Source organism: Fukomys damarensis, unplaced genomic scaffold (genome assembly GCF_012274545.1).
Source record: "Fukomys damarensis isolate Sample0158 unplaced genomic scaffold, DMR_v1.0_HiC HiC_scaffold_13, whole genome shotgun sequence".
In the NCBI taxonomy this organism is placed as follows: domain Eukaryota; kingdom Metazoa; phylum Chordata; class Mammalia; order Rodentia; family Bathyergidae; genus Fukomys; species Fukomys damarensis.
In genome coordinates, this window is record NW_022900925.1 from 38,980,151 (window position 1) to 39,001,919 (window position 21,769).

General features: G+C 42.2%; 1 protein-coding gene across 1 annotated transcript in view; it reads right to left on the bottom strand.

Moving 5' to 3' along the window:
* The window catches only part of Gpatch8 (G-patch domain containing 8), a 56,506-nt gene that overhangs the window by 27,360 nt on the left and 7,377 nt on the right, over positions 1-21,769 (bottom strand). Inside the window, exon 2 of the mRNA XM_033763146.1 lies at positions 19,913-19,985. The gene's annotated coding sequence lies outside the window, so the exon portion shown is untranslated. The remainder of the gene's footprint in view (positions 1-19,912; positions 19,986-21,769) is intronic.

Sequence of the window (21,769 nt, forward strand, 5' to 3'; positions counted from 1 at the left end):
TCTATTGACACTAAGTTCTGTGTGAGGAAGAACAGGACTTGAGGACCAAGTAAGAACCTGCGGTGACAACTTCTGAAAGGCCAGCAGCAACAGAATGTCCAATAATACCTGTTCTCTACAAAACTCAGCTTAAAAAAATACTAATGAACCAAATCCAGGTTCCCTATCTCTTTTTTGTAAGCATGGCAACTATTAAGTAAATTATTAAAAGTTTTTGTTGTTTATTTCACTATAAAGGAGGGAACTTTGACAACACTAAATTCTCTCCTTCAAAGAAACTGGCCTATAGAAATTGATCTTTACATGCTATGACCGCATGCTGGCCAACTGGAGAGGGGGAATTAAAGGAACCAAAAAACAACACAGAACACATGCCAAATCAAGAGCACACCATTTTTTTTTTGGACCCAGGGATCAAACTCAGGACCTTACACTTGTGAGGCAGGCAGCAGAACCACTGAGCTAAATGCCTGGCCCGATATTCATACTTTCAAATAAAAACTTTATGATGTTTTACCAATCAATGGGAATTTAACAGTCTCTACTTCCAAATTTATTTGTGTCTTGGTGCTTACAGGCACTCTACTACTGAGCCACACCCTCAGCCCTAACTGTCCACATTTAAGATCTGGTCTTACTTCTACCACGGAAAGTCCCTAAATGCTGCTGTAAAGAGGTCCTGTCAAAATGCAAAGGCATTATGATTTGTAAAGCGTGAACAAGATCAAACAGAACAGGGCCCAGTACGCACCTCAGGCTGGTACACGGCACACTGAGGAGGCTGAAGTGGGAGGCTCACTTAACCCTAAGAATTCAAGGCCAGACTGTGCAACACAGAGCTACCTGTCTTACATGTACACACACTGTAAAAAGCAAATAAAAAAACAACCACAACAAAAACCCATAAGAACCTACTGATTATCCACAGCCAGTCCGTCTCTGAACCATCTCTCAATAATTCTGATTTTAAAACAGTTAAGGAAATACCAATCTAAACAACCAAGAACCCAACTACAGAGAATACTTACAACTACAGAGAACAAGCAGGAAGAAAATATGAAAAGACAATCATAATCTGGTAGCCAGCCACTGAAGAAGAACAGATGACTCCTCTGGGGAACGATAAGACCTAGATGACCCTGACACTGGCTAACTGCCCACAGTTAGAGGCCACACTGAGCCCTGCCCTTCCTCAGTCACTAGCACCAGCACCTTTTCATTCAGGGCTGGACATGCAGCTCGGGGTGGAAGTACCTGGCTGGCACATGCTGCAAACACAACCAAACCAACCTTAGCCCTAGGATCCATAAGACACTGTTCTAGGCACCTGCACATAGCAGCGATTAAAGACTGATCCTAAAACAAAAGTAAAACAAAAGCCAGCAAAAGGTGTCAAAATCCACTTCTAAAAGACCCATAATGATAGAGACTATCAACCTACCCTGACACATTTCTTATTCCAAGCAACTCAAATATGTGGGATCCAGGGCAGAATGGGAAAGTGACCCCTCCCTGAAGCAAGTGCAGCAGGGCTAGCAAGCTGGCAACTCACAGCTCGTGCCTCTGGGTGCACGTCAAAGCCACTGCATGGCTGCAGCGACCCTGAGGAGAAAGCAGTCAGCCCAGCAGCCCAAACTCCTGGAATACAGCTCACAGTGGCTTGTCAACAAGGATTAATTTCAAATCATTTAGGTATTTTCCTTAATAACTGCTACCTCATAGGAAATACCCAGCACTGTAACTGAACCCTACAGTTAGTTTTATTTTAGAGCTTCCTAGCTAGTTATTTAAAGTTTTTCTTAAAAAAAAAAAAAAAAAAAAAGACTTTGGACTCATATAAGAGTTCAAATTATCCACCTCTACAAAAACTATTGTATATTCTTTCTGTGGACTGTTGAGTGACCTACAGAACCAGGCAAATTTAACTTCAACACAGATATGTTAAGGCCAGAAGTTTATTCAGGACCTGACACTTTACAAAAGCACTGCAGCTGGCTTCTAGGACAAAACAGGTCCATTTTAGCAGCAGCAGCCACTGCGCTACAGGACAGGGACACAGAGGAGGCAAATAGAAAGGCACGGAGTGGGCCAGGGATTTAGCTCAGTGGTGCCACCGCCTGCCTCAGAAGCACAAGGTTCTGAGTTCAATTCCCCGTACCCCCCCCCACAGGAGTCATTTTATCAAGCAGATCTTAGGACTGTATCATACAGGTCTCAATACCTCAGAACATACACAAACCTATAATGAACTGAGTTTTGCATTACTGTTCAGCAGAGGCTTGTTCAATTTATTGTCATCACCTGACATCCAATTTTAAGAAAAAAATAGAAATAATGTAAACATATTAATAATTTTAAAAAAATTAAAATTAGAGCTTGTCAGGGTATGCTCACCTGTAATCCCAGCACTCTGGCACGCTGAGACAGCAGAGTCTCAAGTTTGAGCACAGCCTAAGCAATTCAGCAACTGGCGAGATCCCACCATCACCAAAATGCTGGGGTTGTGGCTCAGTGCAAAGGTCCTGGATTCTGGATTCAAACACTAGTACTGCCCCCCACATTTGAATCAGAAAGTCATCATATGATACGAAATGGACAAAAAATGAAAGCTTTCACTCTAAAATTAGAAACAAGACAGGGATGTCCACTGTCACAACTCTTGTTCAATATAGTTCTGGAAACACTAGCCAGAGCAATTAGACAAGAGAAATAAATAGAAAGAATAAGAATAAGAAGTTAAAATTATCATTATTTGTAGATGACATAATACTCTACATAGAAGACCTCAAAAACTCCACCAAAAGACTTCTAGACTTGATAACCAAATTTAGTGGTATAGCTAGATACAAAGTCAACACTCAAAAATCAATAGCCTTCCTACACATGAATAACAAACTCTCTGAAAGAGAAATCAGAGAAAACACTGTTCACAGTAGCATCTCCCTAAATGAAATTTCTAGGAATCAATCTAACAAAGGAAGCAAAAAACCTATACACTGAAAAGTACAGTACTCTGAAAAAGGAAATTGAAGAGGCCAACAGAAAATAGAAAGATATCCTTTGATCTTGGGTAAGAAGAACCAATACAGTGAAAATGGCCATATTTCTGATCAAAATTCCAACAGCATATCTCACAGAATAAGAAAAAATAATCCTAAAATTCATTTGGAACCAGAAAAGCTAGAATAGCAAAGGCAATTCCGGGCAACAAGGGCAAGGCATGGGGCAATACAATCCCTGACTAGAAATTATACTACAAAGCTACTATTTTGTTTTTTGTTTTTGGTACCAGGGGATCAAACTCAAAACCTTGAGCTTGCGAGGCAGGCGGCAGTAACACTGAGCTAAATCCCGGGCCCTACAAAGCTACTGTGATAAAAACAGCATGGTACTGCCAAAGAACAGACTTGAGGATCAATGGAACAGATTGGAGGAAGCAGAAACAACTCCAGATACAGTCAGCCACCTTATCTTTGACAAAGGAGCCAAACACCCTCCCTGGAAGAAAGACAGCCTCTTTAATAAATGGTGCCCGACAAACTGGCTTTCCACATGCTGAAGATTGAAACTAGACCCCCATCTTTCACCACACACTAATCTAAATCAAAATGGATCAAAGATCTAAATATAGAAACAGAAACACTGTATCTGCTGGAAGAGAGAACAGGCAGAACACGCCTGAGCTATGACATAGGAGTAGGCAAGCACTTCATGAACAAAACCCAGACCCCATGGGGAATACTACCAAAGAATCAACATCTGGGACCCTCATCTCATTAAAAAGCTTTTTCATAGCAAAAGAAACCACCAACAGAGTGAAGACACAATCCAGAGTGGGAAAATTTTACTAGCTATTTATCAGATAAAGGACTATTATCCAGAGTATATAAACTACTAAAAAACAAAACCCCAGACTCCCAAATTTAAACAGCAAATACAAAAATGGGCATCTGAAATGAAGACACTTCTCAGATGAAGAATTAGAAACAGCAAATAAACATATGAAAAAATGTTCAACATCACTGGTTATTTCTGAGATGCAAATTAAAACAATGCTGAGATTCCACCTCACCCCAGAAAGAACGGCTGCTAGCAAGAAATCAACCAGTAACAAATGCTGGTGGGACTGTGGGGAAAAAGGAACCCTTCTCCACTGTTGGTGGGAGTGTAGACTGGTGCAACCAACTCTGGAAATCAGTGTGGAGATTCCACAGGAAATTAAAACTACAGGTTCCATTTGACCTAGGTATTCCTCTTGGTATCTTCGTGAAAGAATTAAAAGCATCATGGGCTGGGGATTTGGGGGGTTTGATCCCCAGTATCAAAACAACACAAAACAAAAATAAACACATCTTACCACAGCAATATATACACACCATGTTTATAGCAGCACCATATGTAATAGCTAAATCTTGGAAACAGCGCAAATGCCCATGAACAGATGAGTGGATAAAAAAGATATGTTGTTTTTTAAACACAATGGAGTACTTTGCCATAAAGAAGAGTGAACTTCAGACTTTTATAGTTAAATGGATGGACCTCGAGACCATACTCTTAAGTGAAATAAATCAGACACACATGTTTGAATACTGCATTGCCTCTCTGGTATGAGAAAGCAAAAGTGGAAATAAAGACTAAACTTGGGGAGAATGGGTCAGTGGTGTCCTGAAGTTGTGGGTTTCTTCCAATTCTGGTAAAGTAGGAGAGGTCATCTCTATCCAGGATTGAATGAATGCCTGAGACATTGCTTCATGGGAAAGACATCTGTGGAAAGGCATTTCTAAATCATGGGTAAGAATGCACATAGTTAACTAGATGGGGTCTATTTTTAAGAATGGCACCTTTGAAGTATCAGTGGTTCCGGTGCCTGGTTATCAACCCAAAGGCCTGCATTTTAGCTTTTTTCAACATCCACTTCATATGGCAATCTGAACCCTTTCTCCAACTGAACTCTGACTTTCATGCTGAGAAAAAAACCCGCATGGAGAGGACCGTAATATTGATTATGCCCAAAGCAGGCTATGAAGAGCAAACCCCACAACTGGCTGTTTATAGAAGTGAGTCTGGCTGAAGCCTACGTGCCAAGGTCAGAGGAACTCGCACCCAAATATGTTCCCACAACTAAAACCTTCTGACTAGAAGGACAGTGTTCTAATTACAACCATGTATTTTGTCTATTCTGTTCCTAATCCGAGAGTGCTTTGTCTTGTCTTTTCTGAGCCTTGTTTACATTAATTTCCATAGAAACCACACATCACCTTTACCCCAGTTTATTGCCAATAAAAGTCAGCAGCTGGGACTGACCAGCGCCTTTGTTGGTTGCACCGACATCAGTCGTTCCGGCCCCGCTCTTCCCCCTACTTCTATCTTTTAGTGTGTTTTTTTCTCAGGCCTGTGTCCTACACTGGGCAGGTGGGACTAGAACCTGACTACAGGGGTCTCCAGCACCCTCACGACTGAGCCCTCCCCTTAATCATCATATCTTCCTTCTATGTAAATTTCTGTGGTTGCTATCTTATATAAAATACAGTAAAATTTATTGTATACAAAGCCAGGTGTGGTGGTGCACATCTGTAATCCCAGCACTCGGGAGGCTGAGGCAAAAGGATCTCTGTGAGTTCGAGGCCAGCCTGGGCTACATAGTGAGTTCCAGGTCAGTCTCAACTACATAGTGAGACCCTGTCTTAAAAAACAAAAACAAACAAAAAATTACTGTATACAGTTTGTTAGATTTTAAAGAAAACATGAAAAAAGAGAGAAATAGGAAGTAGGGAAAAGTTCTAATAAATCCCAGAATATTTCAATATGTGTACTAATTTGATTCATTTATACTGCTAGGTCCTCTTGGCTCATTGTTTTGTGCTATTATCTATTTGTTTCTTTTTTTTGTAAGAGTCTTTGTCTGACTTGTACTATAACATTTTGTCCATTCTTCTAAGATTATGGTACACAGTGTATTAACTAGTGTTATTCTTAATTTGTTACATTTTGCTTTATTTTTTCATAGAAGTTTAAAAAATATTTTCTTCATTAATATCTACTTGTATTACATTGAAATAAAATTTTTTTTAAAAAAAGAAGAAAGTTGTCATAGGGTGGGGCAGTAGCTCAGTGCAGGCTTAGCTCAAGTAGAGCCCTGGGTTTGACCCTTAGTACCATCCACAGGAGGGAAGCAGCGAGGCGGGGAGGACGTTAGGTGCTACAACTAATTTCAGTGACAGAAAAACATCTTAATTCAGCCCTCAAACGAATGGTGTTTTGCCAGGCATGGTAATCCCAGGCTCACCTGCAATCTCAGCACTCAAGCAGCTGAGGCAGGAGGATTGCTGTGAGTTCAAAGCCAGCCTAGGCTAAACAAGACACCATCTCCAATCAACAACAACAATAACAAAGTTAATAATAGTGGTGTTTTCCAGGAAGTTAATTTAGGGTTAGTGGTCCATGAGAAATTCTGGAAATATTTTCCTCTTAAAAAAACCAAAAAAAACAAAACCAACCAAAAAAAATAGCTCTAGAGAGTTCAAGGCCAGCCTGGGCTATGTAGGGAGAAGCTGTTTCGAGACAAGGGCAGGGGACCTGCTCCAAATGAAAGGTGTTTACTGCCAACCTGAGGCACCTGGCACCACACACACACACACCCACACCCACACACCACACCACACCCCCCAATGACCAGTGACTCCTCCCTAGCCAGGCGAGGGTTGCACCGTAAAGCCAGCACTCTCTGAGGCTGAGGCCAAGGATCCATAGTTTGAGCCTGGCCTGCACAACTGAAGTGAGACCCTGTTTCAAAATAAAATGCAGAAAACAGCTGGGGCTCCAGCTCAGTGCAGAGGCCCTGGGCTCACTCCCCATGCCAGAGGGGGAGGGGCATCACCCTGAAACTCATGGGATGTAAACGCAGTTTTATCATTAACAGGGCAAGCGTCACATTCTCAGCTGTGTTAATTTCATGATCCAAAATTAAGGCATTAAACCAGGTTTAATTCAATTCTAAAGTTTGAAGGGTGGAAAATACCTGGTGGCCAGTCCTGTGGTGTAACAATTGGACAAACCGCACTGTAGGTTGGGGGCAGGAGGATTCTGAGCTCAAGGCCGGTCTGGGTACACACACAGCGAGACCAGTCTCAAAGCTCCAGTGAGGATTGTGCTGTCCTGGGATCACTTCACAGCCCAGAAGACTTCATGGCTTCATTACATCACTCCTGCTCTACACGCCACACTGCCCTGAATTCATTTTATCTGGAATCCCCTTCTCCGCGGTCTAGGTAGCTCCTAAAAAGCAGGTGCCACAAAATCTCCACTCTCTTAATTAGGGACGGTATCTCAACATCTGATCTCTTACAGCCTGAGCCTGATGCTGGCAGCTTCCTCTGAAAGACGAAGCTATCAGCTATCGTTCTCACTTCCAGGATAGGCACACAGGTCAAAAGAAATAACTAATAGGCCACACGTCATCCACTGTGTATCACTATACATGCAACATTTGCCTCCAGGCCTCAGGGAAAAATGCAGACTTCTACTTACCAGTTCCATTTTAATCACATACATTAAGCTGGGCAACAGGTTTTTAAATACTAAAAAAGAAAGAACCAATGTCAAACTAAGGAAAAGACGGAAGGAAAATATATTGGATCATACTATATCAGATCAAGAATCACTAGTACGTTTTGACTGAGTAAAAGAAACAACTCTCTGCCCTATTTGATATATCAAAGGCAATTTTTTTATTTGTTCGAGGTTTGATACCGGGAATCAAATTTGGGACTTTGTGCTTGCGAAGCAGGTGGCAGAACCTGAGTTAAATCCCTGGCCCCATAATAAAGGTAATTAATTTAAAACCAAAAAAAAAATATTTTTGAGACAGGGTCTTGCTATGTAGCCCAAGCTGGCTTTGAACTCACAGCAATCCTCCTGTGTCAGCCTCTCAAGTGCTGGGATCCCAGGTGTGCACCATCACACCGGACTAAAATTTAATTTTGAGACAAAGTCTTGCTTACGATGCCCAGGCTGGGCTGGAATTTGATTCTCCTGCCTCAGTCTCCCAAGTAGCTGGGGGTTATGGGTACATGCCACTGTGCTCAGTAAGCTAATTTTTTTCCTTCCTTCTTTTTGTTTTTTGTTGAGATAGGGTCTCGCTATGCAGCCCAGGCTGGCCTTGAACTCACCATGTAGCCCAGGATGGTCTTCAAACTTATGGTGCCTCCTGAATGCTGGGTAATTTTCTTGACAGCCTACTTTGTTCAAACATCCACAGCAATGTTTTTCTAGCTATGGCCCATCCCTTCTGCACTGCAGTGTTTTGGGGAGCTTATTTATAATTTCCCAAATCTCACTGCAGACCTATCGAGCTATGCCAGCTGGCACAGCTGTTTTTAATAAGGACCCAAGTGAATTCTGCTGAGAACCATAAGGCTACGGAACAAGCACTAGCACAGAGAGCAGAAAACCTGTCAAGGGACAACAGGTCTCAGGCAAGCACACAAATTTCTCAACCCTCGGAAACAGTGCTTCCCAGGCTACCCTGGGAAGAAAAATGAAACACCAGGGATGCAATCAGGCCCACACATTAATTCCTGAGACAAGCCTTTTAGAAATGTGGATGGCACTGTGAGTGTGGGCTCGATGTAGAGCCGCCTAGCATGTGAGCCCCCGGTGCACAGCAACACCAACCACATACACACAGCATATTCAGCAAGTTCACACTTCTCACCAACTTAGAACTGGAATTTATACCCGGGCTAAATCTAAAATCAGTTCACACACCAGTAATCTTGTGGGTCAAATTCAGGCCAGGCCTGGTGTATGTAAGTTTTGTTCATCTCACATTACTTAAAACTTCCAACATGTATCAATTTACGTTTCACAGAAAAATTGGTCCCTTTAAGAAAATGTGAAGAAATGACATTCCTCTGTGACACGGAGCACAGCAGGGCCATCTCCCCTTGCGCCAGTGGGATTCCCCTGTAGGCACATCTGGTAGCTTCTTCTGCATCAAGGATTTGGAATGTTTTGTAGGAACACAAAGATTGGATTTAAAATTAAGCTACATTTATACATGCCAAGATAATATAACCTCATTCTGTCTTTAAATGCAGTGTGTCCTGTTATTCTGATAAGTGTTTTTGGCAGTGTTGGGGATCAAGCCCAGGGGCTCTCTTCCCCTGAGCAGCAGCCCTTGTGACAGTCTGAGCCAGTATTTCCCTGAGTTGCTCAGTTTGGCCCCACCCTGTGATCTGGCTAGTGAGCTTGGAATTTGGTGGTAATTTTTAAGATTTTTGAGAAGTATTTTCCTTTAATGAAATAGATTTCTTACAAACAACTTTTTACTTTGTGTTCTTAACCATCTTCATATTTCATTCTACCTGAAAATAACCAGTGCTTTCTGATGGAGTGTGACGACAAACCTGTGTGTCATGCATCCACACCATGCACAGCCGGGAAGTGAGGACAGTGCTGCTGGCCTCCTCGTCCTCACCATCTGAGGTTTCCATATCAAGTCATTCAAGAAATTGGGGGGGGGGGGGGGGACAATGAAATTCTACATTAAAAGTGATCCAAGCCAGCATGGCGGTGCCTGCTTGCTCTCCCAGCACTGGGGAGGCTGAGGTACAAGGACTACCACAGTTTGAGGCCAGCCTGAGGCTACACACTGAGTTTAAGGTCAGCCTGAATTAAACAGGGTATTATGTTCAGAGTATGTTATAGCCTGTTCCTGAAGACTTAGTACAGAGCTGGCACATTCTAAGGGGTCTAGAAACACGCAGAATAAAACAAAAAGAACGGAGTACACAAAAATCCATACTATTTCGCATGCAGTTATCCCTACTCTCTAGGAGGGTACAGTCCAATGAGTAAAAAAGACACATCATTATTACACAAACTGAATACAGAAAATCCCACAGGAGGGAAATATAAAGTTCAAGAAGAAATCAAACAGAAAAGTATAGTTGCTAGCAGGCAGAATATTTACTTCTTTCCTGGGGACCATCCCTAAAACCTGGCCAAGGGTTTCATCACATAGCGCAGCCTCCAGTTTCTAGCGAATATACACGAATATGAAGAATATACGTGACCACTGCACACTCCCTAACGTGGAGTTTGTAAAAGATGACAAGAAAGCAAAGAGAGACCATCAGACAAAAGGAAAGGAGGAAGGGGTAAAAATGGGGGCAGAAAAAAAATCATTAATTATACACAGTTTGATCAAAAACTACAGCAAATGGTTACATTTTTAAAAATTACTACAGTAATAATACATTGCCATTAATCTCTTTCAAAATCCCCTCTCACTTCAATCACACTCATCCCACATGTTTAAGGTGTACAACAGCATGTTTTGAGATGCATATATACTATGCAATGATTACCACCAAGTCAGCTAACATTCATATGTTTATAACAATTCTTAATTTTCTTTACCTAGAGAAATAATAACAAATAAAATCATATTTTTTAGCGACAAACAAAACATGTTGTCCTTTCCCCTTTCTGCAGCAGCTCTGAAGTCCTCTTCCCTGAGGGTCTCTAGTTGTGCTGCTGTGGCTGTCTCAATGTCCTGAATCAATTCAAAGCATTTATCTTTTCTTGTTTGTTTTTAGGTGTTTTTGGTACCAGGGATCAAACTCAGGTCCTTCTGCTTTAAAGGCAGGCGGTAGCACCACTGAGCCCTGGCCCCAAAGCATTTATCTTTCATGGTCATTCTCACTTTGGGGATGAGCCAGAAGTAGTGCGGTAACCAGACCTGGTGAATAAAGTGGACAAGGGCACTCCAATATTTTTCGGAGCCGGCCTCTCTGTTGGGTGGCATTGGGCAGCAGCATTCCCTGTATTTTTTATCACACCTTATAAAGACACTCACAAAAGAGGACTCCAGAGCTGCTTCCGAAAGGCGCAAGAAGAATAGGATGCGTGGGACTGAAGCAAGAGAGTATTCTGAGAGGGATTCACACAACTGTCTTTATTGTAACATAACACCTCCTATCACTAAGAGACCACACTGACATGCGTGTACTGAGGGGACACGTATCTGCTATACAACATGAAGTAATACAGCAAGAGGGCCGGGGATTTAGCTCAGTGGTTCGGTGGCCTGCCTTGCAAGCGCAAGGACCCGAGTTCGATCCCCGGTACCAAAAAAAAAAAAAAAGTAATACAGCAAGTTATAGAACAGTACACATGACGCTAACAATGTTTTGCTTTTTGGTATCAGGGATGACAATGTTTTTGTCTTAAAAATGCTTTAATAGAGATGTCAAGAAATTATCTAGAATGATGTTCATATAACTTTTAATCTGTCTCAGAGTGAGATGCTGGGTACATTTTTTGTTTCTTGCTGAAAAACATGATTTTATTTGTTATTATTTCTCTAGGTAAAGAAAATTAAGAACTGTTATAAACACATGATGAATGTTAGCTGACTTGGTAATAATCGTTGCATAGTATATATGCATCTCAAAACATGCTGTTGTACACCTTAAACACATATTATTTTATTCATCAATTACACTCAATAAAAAATAATAGAAAGTTAAAAAAAACCCAAAAAAACAAAAAAAGAAAAAGCCATTCTTGATGGCAACACACCAGTAATCCTAGTGCTCTGGGAAGCTGCAGTTTAGTAACTTAGTGAGACGCTGTCTCAAAAGTAAAACTTAAAGGACTGGGGACGTAGCTCAATCCCTGATACTGTAATAAATAAATAAATCTAATAAATCCTAATCTATGCCACTCAGAACTATTGCAAATTTTTCATTTTTTCTTTTTTGGCTGGGTGTGGTGGTATACGCCTGTAATCCCAGCACCTGGGAGGCTGAGGCAGGAGGACCGCTATGAGTTGGAGGCCAGCCTGCTCTACATAGCAAGACCCTGTCTTAAATAAATAAACTAATAAACAAACAAACAAACAAACATAAATAAATAAATATTTTGGGCTAGAATATCTACTGTGCATTTCAATTCTATAGTACAATTCTTGTACTGCTCAGCACCAACTTATCTGTCCAGAGAGATGAGTCAGCTACCTGCCCTCCCTTAAAAAAAACTTTTTTTGGAACGCAGGACCTTGCGCTTGCAAGGCACACAGAGGAACCACTGAGCTAAATACCCGGCTCTTGACCACAGTGCATTTTACTTCCACCTCGCCTGCGTGAAGAGCATGCACTGGGTGTGGCAGAGCAGGCCTGGGAGGCTGAGGCAGGAGCATCACAAGATGGAGGCCAGCCCATACTAAACAATGAAAGACTGGCAATATAAGTCAGCAGCAGGGCACCTGCTGTGCTCGGTCGCCAGCACCACCACTCATGCATGTGCACACGCACGTACACTGGAGGACGCTTCCCCTACAGAAGCGTATGAAACACAGTGCACAGAGGACATTCCCTGTCCACCCAGACACACCCACTCTCAGAAGGCAGCCAGCCACCTTGTGCCCCACACACGGGCTTCTCTAGCCCCTATGACTCTCCTCTGGAATATGGCCTGCGTGTCCCTTCCTCTAAGCCCTTAAGAGAATCTACATCTCCGCAGTGCCTGGCAAGCTCTGAGCAGGAGCAGGTCTCACCACAGGTTCTATCCGGGAGCTCAAAGACAAGCACTCTCAGGAAAAAACAAGCCAGGTGTGGCAGCGCGTGCCTGTCAGCCCAGCACTCTGGCAGAAAGATTCCAAGTCTGAACCTAGCTGAACCAACTCAGCAAGACTTTGCTTCAGTCTTTTTTTTTTTTTTTTTTTTTTTTTTTTTTGGTACCAGGGATCAAACTCGGGACCTTGTACCTGTCTCAGATTAAAAAAAAAAAAAAAATTAAATTAAAGGGCTGGGAACGTGGCTCAGTGCCAAGGTCCTAGGTTCAATCCTCAGTACTGCCGAATAAAATGGCCTTCTACTTTTATCTACTCTAACTGTGTACTTGAAAATTTTATCTCTTCTAATTATTCTGCTGCGAACTTCGCACATACTTAAATGTCTTCTGATTTGCCTTTAAATGTGATCTATCATGAGAAACAAGCAGTCCTGTCATCAGTTCACCACTCCTGCCCCTCCTTTTGCTGCCTCCCAGTCTCTGTTTTAGTCCTAAAATCCAGACCTCTTCGTGTAGACTGCCAATTCTAATTCTATTTGCTAACTGAGCTTCATCTTTTTGTTTACATTAACTAAATTCCATGTAGAAGGCCAAAGGCCAGTTGGTCACAGTGGCACAGCCTAGACTCCTACCACTCAGTAGACTGAGGCAGGATGATCATGGGTCGAAGTCAACCTTAGGCTTCAGTGAGACCCTGTCTCACAAAAAGCAAGAGCACTCATGCAGGGTGCTGCACGCCTGTAATCCCACTACTGAGGAAGACAAGGCAGGAGGTTTGCTTCAAGTTCCAGACCGGCCTGTAATACATAGGGAGTTCCTGTCTCAAAACAACAAAAACACAAAAAAGATCAGAGACTTAACAGAAACTGTACCCTACACTAAATCTGATTCTGAATTACTAAAACTGTGCTTTCCTTTGCAAATGTGAGGATCTTCAGGCCCACTCAGCAGGAAGCAGCTCAGCTCCCCAGATCAGAACTGCTCTGTCATAATGAAGAACCTTTCACACCTTCCAGCCTTGCTGTGTGATTCAGGGAATCCAACCCCACTCTACTTTCTGTATCAACCTTTACTGAGAAGAGAAAAAGTATAAAGGTAAAAACACTGATTTCTAGGTCTGGCTTATGCTTGAAAGGCAGAGATCTGGTAGCTGTACAGTTCTAAAACTGCTTCCTTCACCTTAAAATGAGCACGATAATACCTAGCTCATTAAATGGGACAAGTGTGGCGGCACAGGTCTGTAACCCCAGCTATTTGGAAAGCTGATGCAGGGAGATTCCAAGTTCAAGGCCAGCTGGGTAACTCAGGGATATCCTGTCTCAAAAACAAGGAAGGGGGGCCAGGCGTGGTGGCACACGCCTGTAATCCCAGCACTCAGGAGGCTGAGGCAGGAGGATCGCTGTGAGTTCGAGACTAGCCTGGGCTACATAGTGAGTTCCAGGTCAGTCTCGACTACGTAGTGAGACCCTGTCTCAAAAACAACAACAACAACAACAAAAAAAAACCCCAAACAAAACAAACAATAAACAAGGAAGGGGGACTGGAAATGTAGCACAGTGGTAGAGATCTTGCTCAGTAAGTGTGAGGCCATGACTTCTACCCCACTGCTACAAAGAGGGGGGGGGAATCTAGATTCTAGATCAGCATTTGGCCCATAGAATGTATTTTTTTTCCCAAAAAGTAAACAAATTTCAAAGGAAAAATAGGCAAAATGACAAATTTGCTAGACCTGGTGTGGTGGTGTATGTACACCGAAAGTGCCAGCACCCAGGAAGCTGAGGCAGAAGGATCACTACAAGTTTGAGGCCTGTGAACTCACCACAGTCCTCCTGCCTCAGCCTTCCAGGGGCTAAGATTACAAGCACCACCATGCCCAGTGGTTTGTCTTTTCTTTTCAATGGTGCCAGGGACTGAACTCATCTTGCATGCAAGGCAAGCACTCCACCACGAGCCTGGACCCTCACCCAAGGATAGCAAACCGTTTAGAGCTTTCAAAGACAACAAACAGCTGACCATAGCACATGTGCCTTAGGTCCTCCACCTCTGCCCCAGCCCCATGTCAGCCAAGTTTTAAAGATCAACATTCTGGCCAGGTGTGGAGGCGCACACCTGTAATCCCAGCACTCAGGAGGCTGAGGCAGGAGGATCGCTATGAGTTCGAGACCAGCCTGGGCTACACAGTGAGTTCCAGGTCAGTCTCAACTACAGAGTGAGACCCTGTCTCAAAAAAACCAAACCAAAACAAAACAAAAAAAACCAAACAAAGATCAACATTCTATTGTAACAACGAAGTCTAAATTGTGACACTACATAGTTTCACCTATTGTACCGAATCCCTACTTCTCCTTCAGCCCTGTAACACGGGACACAGCCAGTGCAGCCTGTCCTACTCTATTCACCATTCGCTTCCTGGCTGAAACTAGACTGGAAAGCGAGCCACATGCACACAAATTCAAGGGAACAACCTGAACACCTTGCCTACTCCCTGTCTCTAAGGCAACAATTTTCTGTGTATCTTTTAATAGCAGTACAAACACACAGCAAATTCAAAAGCATTAGAGTAAAAAACAACTCAGATTCCCTTCAGAGATCATCTTTACCAAGAGTTTTCTCTGCATGGTCAAGCAAATAAAGGGAAACAGATTCCAGTGATATTTTCACACAGAATTTCTGATTTTCAGGAACAAAATACTGATTTCAAGCAGCAAGCGCATTTGTGTCTATAGATGTCCCCCATAACACACATGGCTACCACCACAGAGGCACTGCTCCGCACCCCACTTCTCACTGTACAGCAGGGCCTGAACCAGGCTTGCACCAGCAACATCCTCAGGGGCTGCCCGCCCCTGGTTCTTATTTTGGGGACAGAGACACTTTGTTGCCCAGAGCGGCCAGCCACTGCCTCCCAGTCACTGGGACTCAGGTGTGCCCCGCACCACCTGCGCTGTGCTGCTTCTCTCTGGATGACCTCAGAAGCTGCTCTACATTCTGAGGGCAGCAGCATTTCCCATTACACCGTCTTAGTATTCACTCTTCAGACCCATAATGCCTAGCCATAAAACAACTACCTTACGTGCCACTAAGAAAGGCAGATGCCAGTTCTAACTATAACACACAAATAAGACATGTCTGATTTTGGCTTTTTTTTGGTACCGGGGATTGAATTTAGGACTTGCACTTAAGAGGCAGGCGCAGTGCCACTGAGCTAAATCCGAGGCCTGTTCAGGTTTCTAAGGCCTAAAACTAGATTATCTCAAATTCCGTTAAAATTAATTTAAATATATACTATACAATAGCAGTGTTAACAGTAACCACTTATATAGCATGTTTGTTTTTATTTATTTTACTTAATTTTTGCATTACTGGCAACTGAACCCAAAATCTTCACGATCAGCTATGTCCCCAACTCTTTTAGTATTTTATTTTAAAACAGAATTTCAGTAAGCCACTAAATTATCAAGGCTGAGCCTGAACTTGTGATCCTCCTGCCCAGAAGACTGGGATTACAGGTGTGGGGCACTATGCCTGGCTACAGTCTTACACTTCTTGTGAGGTGGCTTCATCCCTATGACCACTACATGAAAAGGCAGGCAGAGATTATACTTCGTATTTATTCCTGAGGGAAATAATTCAGTGATGGTAACTTTTCCCTTTACTTAAATAGCAACGTAGCACTTAACTCAAACTTACATCACAGGTTTCCAAAATGCTAACACTGCCTTCATACCTGGCACCAAGTACTTTCACACAAAAATAAATGAGAGCCCCTATGCTCGGAGAGCTTGAAGCAGTACATCAATTAGATATCTGGATTGATTTGTTAAATCTGTACCTGAAAGGAGCAGGCAGGCACAAGTGTAAAACATGTAGAAAACATGGTCTCTGGTCTGAACTTTGGAGGTCACCCAAGTTAAAAAAAAAAAAAAAAAAGCACAACTAGCTGGATGTGGTGGCGCACGCCTGTCATTCCAACATTTGGGAGGCTGAGGCAGGAGGATCACGAGTTCAGAGCGGCCAGGGCTGCAGGAGCTCAAGGCCAGTCTGAACTACATAGTAAGATCCTGTTTCAAAACAAAGCAAAACACGAAGTGGAAAACAAAACAAAACCAAAGCAGAGCTGAGTGGGCTGGAAATGAACCTGCAGAGCAGAGTCACGGATCACTCACAGCCCCATGCATGGGCTCTTTCTGGCCAGCCAGCACAATTAGCACCTTCCTTAGCTCAGGAAGTACGCTGGCTGTCTATATATTTCGATGAGATATGAAATTATATCAGACCCCACTCATTTTTTTCTAGGGGCTGAATTTTTGTTAGAGATAAAAATACAAACAAATCATCAAGCGGCACTTAAGACTCTACAGCAAAGGAAACTCAGGCACCATTTCTGGGCTATACTGGCTGACTAGACGTATTTGGTCGCAAAATAAAGATTTTGAACTACACTCCATTACATTTCAAAGCTGCCAAAAGGTTATAAAATACTTCAAAACCGAACCCAGTCCAATTACCACCAGACACAATCATTCACTCTTGCTTCTGTCTGAATTAAACATGTCCCTCTGTTTCCACAATAAGCAATTGTCTGTATTTCTCATTAACAGGGCTTTCTTTGTGATACCTTCTTCAGATGATACCTTGTCCGCATCTTTCTTATGTCTTTTATTTTTTAACACTAACAATAATTGGCTTGCAATATAAAAGTTCTATAACTTTGAAGTACTTTATAATAAACAATGAGAACAAAAGGCAAATACGAAAATTAAAATATTACAAAGTGAATTTACAGCACTCCCTTATCCCCAACCCTTCCCCCTGACAAGATCCCTGCCTGGGGCCCAGGGACTAGCACTGTGGTAAGCAAACCTTTAAAGCTTTCACAAAAACAGGCTGAAATGGCCAGGTTTAAATGTTAGCGAAAATAACTAAGTTTGCGTGGGTGGTTGCATGTTCACTATATCAGTCTTCTAAACTCGAAAGGGAGAACTGAAAGTTCTTAACGAACTTATGTAAATGTAAAGCCCAGAAATCACACACGGTACTTTGTACAGACAACAGGAGGAGGCGTTATTGCCACACTACAACAACCAGAGCTCTCTCAGCAGTTGTTTGCAGCAAAGGTTTAGTACAGTGTAGCTGTCATAGCCTGCCTCAGCGTACCACAAGTGCAGCTGTATTCTAAGTCAAGCCACAGGCGAATCCCACAAAGAGCTGTGGGGGAGAGACAAGCCCACTGCTGCGGACACTAAGAAACAAGTTATTAAAAAGCAAACTCAGGCTGGGTGTCGTGGCGCACACCTGTAATCCCAGCACTCGGAAGGCTGAGGCAGAAGGATCGCTGTGAGTTCGAGACCAGCCTGGGCTACATAGTGAGTTCCAGGTCAGTCTCAACTACATAGAGAGACCCTGCCTCCAAAAATTAAAAAATAAAAAAACAAAAAATGTGCAAACTCAGCCCTCAGTATTGGAAACAGACTATGGCTCCATCTTTTCTAAGGATAAAGGAAGTGCACTAGCCATTTAAGAGGTAAATCTCCCCCCAACAACGCACACACTCAACACCACCAAACTGTAAGCAGAAACTTGGGGATGGGATGGGTGTGACGGTGGGCAGCTGGTGCAGCTCATCAGAGGACTGGGGTGCATGCTAGGACTGGCTTCGGCTCCCAGCAGCCAGAGAGACACAGAGACAGAGAGAGAAAGACGTATGTGACGGTAAATTTTGTTTTGTGTTTTTATTAAAGCCACAAAAGAAAAAGGCTGGGAATATACCACCACGTGACACCATGTGAGAGGCACTGAATTCAAGTCTCATATATCAAAAGCGTGCGCGCGCGCGCGCGCACACACACACACACACACACAACCAAGGACAAATCGTTTAAGTAGGCTTAAAACTTTCCTTGTGTATGTGTGCGTGTGTGTGTGTTGTTTTCACATGAATAGATTAATGAGTTAGTATTTACTATGTGCCTGGGACCACAGAGATGGAAATAAAATATGGATAAAGCCTAATTCTTTTCAAGGAGCTCAAAATTTTGAGAAGCAAAATTGGAATTTTTTTAAAAAGTTGTTTTAGTCATTTGTAGCTGAGTATCTGTTTACCTCTTCCTTCTTAAACATATGCACACAGAATGTACATGCAGACATGTATGTATACATACGTATAGAATATACACATAGACAGCACAGACAGATAGGCGGGCAGCTATCTGACAGACGTCTACTACTGTCTCTCTGTGCTCTTGCTTAAGTCTGCTGCTCAACGTGATTCTGAGATGCAATCAGAAGGGCTTGAGTGAGACGCCCCCACCTCGTGTGCCCGAATAAAGAGCAGCAAACAACAGTGTGTTCAGATGCTCGAATAGGGGAGGCATTAGACAGTAGATAGACAGACAGTGAGAACCAGCTTCCTGCATGTCACCAGAGAATACAATTTGCAGAACTTTGAAGGCAAAAGTTTAATGACTAAACCATCATATTTTATTCATGTCCTCTTGTTCCTCTCAACACCTGTACTGCTGAAACCTCTCATTCATACTGGAATCTCACTTCCAAAATGCAAAGAATTGGCCATCACCAGCACATCCACCTCCCTACAGCCCCCACAGTCAGAGGCAGAGCACTGCGCCCTGTCACTCACACCCAAGACAAGCACCTGCTCTCCCACCTGAGAGAGCTGAAAGTGGATATGGTCAGTTGTTTTCCAACTAGCAAGAACTCAGAAACAGAAATGCTGGTATTTTCTTTTCACCCAGATAACGAGTACAGCCACAAGAAAAGATAAATGTGATAGAAACTTGAAGCTGTACACCTTCTAAAGCCTGATCTGACCCCGAGAAACAAGCCCTCTGCTTGGGGAACTAAGGACACCTCTGTTTTCATGTTTCACGTAGGTTTTCTCTCCACCACTCCATGAATCTGATCACAGAAGAAAAGAGCCAGAGAAATGGCCAGCTTCAGAAAGACAAAAGTTAAACTCTGCTGCTGAATGATTCTCTCCACAATCCTAAAGCCACAGTCCCTATCACTGAAAGGCACAACTGCATTCTTTTACTGCACCCACCCACCACCTCCACACACACAGAATATCTAAACACACTGCATACACAGAGTATTTGGCCTGCATGTTTAATGAGACAGCAATTACTCCTGCAGATTACTGGCACCTAGGAGGCTACATATAACCACTTAAAACAGGAGGAAACTATTCTAGAAGGGGTCAGGTGGGGGGAAAACCCAAACAGTTTTTAAAAAACACAACAGATAAATTCAAGTACAAGATTTGCATCACCAACATTGTTTCCTTTTTTTGTTTGTAAATTTAAAAACTTACCCTGAAGAGATTTTCCCAATCCCTGGCCCAGCTTCCACCCATGTTTCTGGAGTAAGCGATGTCCAATATTATCCTGACAGACAGAACAGAGAGACAAACCAAAAATATTCCAATAATATATTCTTCCCTTCCTAGTGACACTTAACAGGTGATGGGCAAGAGATAATCTACACATATGCATGCAAAAAAAGATGCTATAACAAGGTAAATTTGCCCAACAAAGGGGACGTTAATGTAAAAAGAAATGCTGGCTAGTATTTTATATGGGAAGAATATATGGGTAGAGAGTCCTTTCTGATGGTGTGCTGGGCAACTTTTGTACATAACACTTTAAAAGGGAGCAAAAAGGGGAAGGAAAAGGGGAAAGTATACATTTATGAAAATTCCAAACTAACATTAAAAAGCATAAAATCAAGGTACTTAAACAAAGTATCCACCACCTAGACAGGCCCACTTTTAAGATTTTTCTTTAAAAAAAGAAAATCTACATTGTATTCAGTTATTTTGTTTATGTGTCAGGCTTTCATGATACAAAGTAAGTTGTAAGACTGCCCCACCACTAGAAATGAAAAAACAATCAGCAAAATCCAGTCTAGACTTGATTGGTTTTAAACATATAAATATATAAAATATAAATATTAACTAGCATGCAGCCAATATTAAACTGAAAAAACAGTGAGGTTAGTAAAACAAAAAATTAAATTGACTAAACAGAAAAAAATGAGCTCAAGCACAGACTGAGTGATGCATTTCAACATGTAGTCTAACAAAAATGCTAAGATGTTAGAATGGAACAGGCCTGGCATAAGTTACAGTAAGAACCGTTAGTGCACACAGGGAACCAACACACATAAGGTCTCATCTTCCCAGCTGAATGCAGGAACAGCTGATCCAGGGGAAGTTATAAGAAGACACCAGAAACAATAATAAAGTCAGCTTTTGTGTAAAGGGTCCTGAGGTCAGGAACTTTTACAGCACTCTGTCAAAACTCTCTGCTTTTTATTTTTATTTTGGTTTGTTTTTATATTGTGAAGTACCAAGAAGAAACTCAAATAACCATTAACTGTCAGAAGAAAATGATGCTACTCATCAAAAAAAAAAAGTATTTATTTTATTTATTTATTTTTTTGGTACCAGGGATTGAACTCCTGTGCTTGCGCTTGCAAGGCAGGCCACCGAACCGCTGAACTAAATCCCTGCCTGCCCCCAAAAATAAAGTATTTAAAAATTGAAAACACAGGGCTGGGGTGTAGCTCAGTGATAGAATGCTTGCCTAATCTGCGCAAGGCCCTGTGTTCAATACCCACAAGGGGTGGGGTATGTGTGTGTGTGTGTGTGTGTGTGTGTGTGTATCTATACACACACACACACACACACACAGTGTTTAGCACATACTTATAGTATTAATTTAATATCACCATTTGAATTCTCATATTACATGAAATTAATTTATAAAGATAACAAAACCACAAATCTTTCATTAAAATCAAATCTCATGTTAAGGTGTTTATCATCCAGCTCCATATTTAATGATCGAATGTTCCTTGTAGTCAGACAACAACAAAAAATATTTATATAATATTTTCTATCACCTCTTATAGGTAGTTAGAAGCGCCCCATCCTCTGGGCTTGGTTTTTATTTTATTTTATTTTTGGTACCGGGGGTCGAACTCAGGTCCTTTTGCTTGCGAGGCAGGTGCCGGAACCACTGAGCTAAATCCCTGGCCCTGGGCTTGGTCTTTAAATAGACAAGTTTATGTCAGCATGCAAACTACAAAACTGGGCTGAGCAGCTGATTACTGAAGTATGAGGGAGATAAGATGCCTTTTTTAAAACAAAAAATGGAGGCAAACTATA